At 37.3% G+C, this 6,003-nt stretch overlaps 1 long non-coding RNA gene across 1 annotated transcript; it reads right to left on the bottom strand.

The window, feature by feature from the left end:
- Nucleotides 1–993: 993 nt before the first annotated feature.
- On the bottom strand, nucleotides 994–3,814 carry LOC136266965 (uncharacterized). The gene is made up of 2 exons (XR_010706410.1): nucleotides 3,620–3,814; nucleotides 994–1,270 (listed from the first exon to the last, which is right to left on the bottom strand). It is a non-coding gene; the product is annotated as an uncharacterized lncRNA (long non-coding RNA).
- Between the last annotated feature and the right edge of the window lie 2,189 nt (nucleotides 3,815–6,003).

The raw sequence follows: 6,003 nt of genomic DNA, 5'->3' as shown, positions 1-6,003 counted from the left end.
TTTAACGTAGATTGAATTGCTTTAATTATGCAAAAAAAAAAATCTAAATCATACTGCTTTGTAAGTGAGAGTTGCACAGGGATAAGTGACTACAGGAGCTTATAAGTGCCGAAGGAGTGTGAAATGAATGCATTTAACCATGTGGGACTTCTATAGTGAAATATTGCCTTATTTGGAACACCACAGGCCACCTGTTGGTGGTTTCGTTACATAAGCAATTAGTAAGAAGCATTTGCAATGCAACAGTTCTTATAGTGATGGGAGACACCAATAGACTTGTATTAATTTTATAGCATGTGAGACAGCAACAAGAAGGGAAGTGTTGCTAACCAGCTAAAAACTGTTGATCCACAACTGGTACTGCTCATTTCATGCTGCACAGCACTAGTGAATGTGTTTATAATGACAGGTATGTAGGATGGCCTGTGTGGTTGGTGAGGTTTCAACACTATTAGTGGTGTTCCATATAAGGTAACTTTGGATTTCAGCACTGTTACCACACAACCTCATTGAATTGAAGTTTCACACTCTTTTGCACCTTTGGCGCTTATAAGCTCCTGGTGACTATCATGAGTAGTTCAGCTAGCTTATACATGTAGCTATATATGGCATACACAAGACCATGTGCTTAGTAGGATAAGTGTGCCCATGCATGAGGTACACTTAGACACTACATGTGTAGATTCTAACTCAGTAACTATGGAGTATTCTTAATAGTGTTATGTAAGGTGACTGTTCTATTAGAATATTTGACTGACTGTTCTATTACAGTATCTGGATGTTGTATCTTCTTTGGGGGGAGGGGATGGACACACGCTCCACTGTGCCAGATCTGCCATACCACTGTCATACCACAGTGATGTAGGACCTCATTACACTTGACAGACATGTAGTCAGGTGTTGTTAATAGACCACTAAGCAAAGTTTTACTGAAGTTTTGATCATTTCTATCGTCTCCAATTACGCCATGCCAGTCACTGTATTTTGGTGGTCTTAAGTAAAAGGTTGATAGTACCTGTCTATTCTGTTTTTCCATATTAGTGACACATACATGTAGTACACTTATAGCCAATAACATTTCTCATATAGTACATTAATCATTGTCATTTTATTCCACACAAAGATGATCAAGGAAGCTTTGCGGACAAGAACAGAATTAGTTTACCACAACATCATGTGGTTACAGTCTTTACAAAGTGTTTATTACACAAAGTAGTAGTAGTACTTGTAGTAGTGTTCATGGGATAGTGGTGAGGAGTTTTCTTGTTTACTGCAAAGGAAGAAAACCACAAAGTAAACAAACATCCATACATATAACAATTATATACAACAACAATATCAAGACACAAGGTAGTGTGTTGTGTGGACGCTAATGCTGACATGTTACACTAATGAGTTATCAATAGGTAGAATAAACACACCAATATCCATGTAGCACGTCTGTGGTTCTTCCATGGGACTACTTTATGACATAGTGTCATTGAAATACTCTAATAGAACATACACCTACACTGATGGGTTGGTTAATCATAGAAGACCAGGGCTAAGATATGTACATCAATGTTATAAAGGATACTTGTAATAGTGGTAGGTGATTTGGGAGAGTGAATCTACCAACATAGCAAAACATGTGTTTGTTATTTATTTCAACACTTCAGGTCTAAAGGATTTCAAGTTAAGGAAGAGTCTTGGTGCACCTAGCATCCAATTCAGCATTTAATTCTGCAGAAATCTATTTTTTCAAAAATCACCAGAACACGATTATCATAATATTTATTATGTAAAAGTTTTTGACGTATGTAATGTTCGCGGCTGCTCAACTTTCTGCAACCTTTTCATCCTTGAAAATTAACAATTGTCAAGGTAAGCTCTGTTTTCTAATAGATAACCTCAGTGAAAAACAAGTGATCCTTGAAAATAAAACCGGTGAAATTCATCGATCCACAAAAATTACATACCTCAAAAATTTATACATACACGGCATTGGTCTGCCTACTTGCCTGCCTCACTAACTACACTCACAAGGCTAGGGGTAAAATGTACAGCTACAATTTTATGCCACGGTACTTAACTCGGATCTCTTGGGGTTTCAAAGAGTGTTTGCCCTCTGTGCCTTGCCTTTCACAGTACCAGCGTTGTAAGTGGGCCGGGTCATCCGGATTATCCGGGTCATTTGAGTCGCATTTTGTGTGGGTCAAGTGGGTCTTCTCCGCTTCACTGAATATCTGGGTCTGACCCGGATGAGATCGCATGTGACTATAAGTTAACAAGCTCGATTGTATTGGTGGAAATGCAGGTACTCAAGAAACATACGTGGAGCCACGCCCGCCATTCATAATCATAATAATCATTCGGAATATACTTTTGCTGTCTGTGCAGGATATGTAGAGCCACGCCCACTTATCAGAATTGTATCAGCTGTTCTCTGTGGGTATGCATGGCATTACCGAATCTGTGTTGCTACTTGACTAACTTCTGGAAATTCTTAATTGCTGTAGCTGCATGTAGACTTACGTGGAGCCACATCCACTTGATAACACGTGTGGAGCCACACCCACTTGATAATACGTGCATGTAGAGCCACACCCACTTGATAATACGCAGCAACTTACTTTTTGCAGACAATCCTTTCTATAGTGTAGGGCTAACTATTGGAACTTGTAAACTTTCAATCTAGCCCTTAAGGCATGCCTCTATTTCAATTAAACTGGGTCAGATCCAGGTCCCATCCGGATTATTATTCGGGTCAAACGGGTCAACAATACTGACCCACTTACAACGCTGCACAGTACCTTCAATCATACTGGTCATCTTCCTCTTCTTGAAAGGAAACAATACCAAAGTGTTAATTTCCCTTATAAACAATTTCCTGAGAGAAGCATGTTTAGACCGAACTACGTACATACTTGAAACACATACACTATTGTAAGAGGGAGTCGATACCTGTAGTTGTACTTTCTGTATAAAATAATTACATAGCAACCCTCCCTTTAACAGAACACACTGCCACACCCTTAAACAACAATCAGATCATGGTAACCACATTCCCAGCTACAGTTTTTACTGTAGAAAACAAGATATGGTAACCACGCCCCTTAATCTATTGTGTAGTTCACTTGAAATGAGCAGGGAAATTAGATACTCTAATAAAGCATATACTGGCTATAGCAAAAAGTTAACAAACTAATCATCTACTCTGATAGAGCAGTGAATCTGTATGCCAATACAGTACAGCCAATAGTGTCCTGATTACCAAAATTAAACTTATGCAGTTCATGATCATGTGATCTTAACATAATGCCTCAATTATGTGAATGTCCAATCTGTAAAATCTCCCACACTTGAAAAGTTCCATACACTACACACCAATGAGTCTTATCCGAAATTACGTCACAGACATAAAAATGGCCGCTGTAGTGTGGGGACATTCGTAAAATTTGTATGGGCGACTATGGGACGAAAATTTTTAAACGGCAATATCTCAGCCAAGAAAGAAAATATCGAACTGTAACTAGCAGGTATGGCTATAAGACATTACAATAAGTACGTAAAAGCGATTTTCGGTTGATTTTCAAAACAACGCTAGATTCCTATTCTTTCAGCAAATTTATCACCATACCTGTTGGTTAGAGCTCGATATCTTCCGCCTTGGCTGAGATATTGCCGTTCAAAAATTTTCTCCCCATAGTCGCCCATACAAATGTTACGAACGTCCCCACACTACAGCGGCCATTTTTATGTCTGTGACGTAATTTCGGATAAGGCTCATAAGTAATACAACTACATACAGTATAAACACTGTATTCTATGACCTTATATGTACTTACTTCTACATAACTACCACTTCAGAGAGTATAGGGTTTCTTACATCATCCCATTAACATACCATCCTCAACCACAGCTTACACAACTACATCACATAATACCTTATGATAATACTATAGGGTTTTGTTATGTGATTTTTGTTACACTTTTGTTCTGCAGTTTCATTTTATTAGGCAACACAGTAGCCAATCATCTCAAGTTACATGATCACAGCAGAGGATGGTATGAACAGAATTAATTGCTATTAGCAAGTACTGTAGTAGTGACATCAACTAGTGTAACTGACTATAGAAACTGAACAAAATAAATAGCCGGGGTAGGACATGGTGTCATAACACAACTGATTTTTGCGTAATGTAATTGAATTTCAATGATAACTGCATGATGAAAAACTAATATACTAGCTACTTGCATCATTGTAGACACCGAAGTCGATTGCATTTACTAGTAGTGACTAAGAATACATCAAACAATAACACAGGTACCTGAAAATAAGATCAGATTTTATTCTAAATAACACTCTATTGTAAAGTTCATTGTAAAATCGCTGGAGCTCAATGAAGCTCATCACATGAAACGATTTCTACACTAGTGAATTACTATTTCTGACAATAAATCCAGCGCTAAACTTCAAAGTTTACTAGAGCTATACCATATGCTAAAAATGTACAGTACGCAAATGTCATGCAATTATTGTGACATCATGTCCTACCTCCTCTCAACTGATAAATAGTTGATAAAACTTATAATCCAGTTGTTGTCATTTGTATCATTTGTACCTGTAAGAACGGTTGGGTGGCTGATATCAATGCCAGAACAAATTGTGTGTAAACAAGTTTTGATCAGCACAACGAGTTGTACTAATAAAACTTAATCAGTTTTACAAAGTAAGCACATTCCCTTAAAGCCGATATGTGTAGTATACAATCTGAATATCTAACAAATACCCACTTAACCCCTAGGGGTTTGTATTGTGTCTATTGGGGCTCAGTAGAAAAATACCAAACACTATACAAATACAGAAATATATTTAGGTGGTGCTTAATTAAAGCATCTTCAACATGCTCAGGCAGAGTTGACACTAGATACTGATAAGTGAGACAAAGTCAGTTCTATTGCACAACTTTTAGCAGCAACAACATAGCAATAGAAGATATTTGCACAGCCTAAATGCAGCATGTTCACTTGACCACACAGTGCTTTAATGAATTTTAAGAATTAGTCAGTTTTCATGTTGTAATAATTATAGTAGCTGCTAGAAATATTATTATCATTTCAACTAATCACACAAAATTGAATTTAAGTATCTCTGCAAATTTACTGAAAGCCAATTAAGTCGCCATATTTTGAAGTCTACAGTATACACTGTACTACCATACTTACCTCAAGTCAACCTTCACATGTGAATAAGTCACTTCTGGTACTGGTACTGACATGACTATAAGTGTCTTGTCATCAAAACCTGCCAACTCCACATAGTTGTTGTTGTGGTGTTTCTGTTAGTGACAAGAACATGTATAAACGTTAGTAGTGGTTAACTTTTGGTCAAGTAATTATAAACATCACTAACATTCAAGATGTGCACCACTGGGTCATATTGCTGGAGCTTACATAATAAAAGACACTCATTTAATACTGACCAGTTTTAGGGATGTACAGGTGATACATTTAAACTGGGTCATGTGAGCACAAAACCACAACAGAATTACACAATTACAGGTGCACAAAGTGACAATAACTTGTTCATTTTTGCATTGCTAAATTACATGTACTTATGATGGTCTGCTTTCTATGGTTGATTTTATCTTCCTAAGCAGTAACCTACATAATCAATTTAGTTGTCTCTAATGTGGTGGCTATCAAGCAGTCTTGTGCACTTCTGGCTTGTAAATCACTTTGTCTATTACCTTATCTTTAACATAAAGTTATGGACCAATTTCCCATCCCATGAACAAGGTATATATAGTGAAACAGCACTTGTTGAGTAGACATCCTTGATGGATTAGACGTTTTAGGTTCTTTAGCAATGCCACGCCTACTCACGATTAGTGAAAGAGACAAGAGTTAGAGAAGGAGACAAGAGTTCATCGAAAATCCTCCTTGCTCAGGTGAATGATTCTAGGCACTTGTCAGTATTAGAGACTTGAAATCCTTGATGGATCAGACGTTTTAGACTCT

This window comes from Dysidea avara, chromosome 1, assembly GCF_963678975.1.
Source record: "Dysidea avara chromosome 1, odDysAvar1.4, whole genome shotgun sequence".
NCBI lineage: Eukaryota > Metazoa > Porifera > Demospongiae > Dictyoceratida > Dysideidae > Dysidea > Dysidea avara.
Note: the sequence above shows the minus strand (reverse complement) of the source record. Positions and strands in the feature narration are given on the sequence as shown.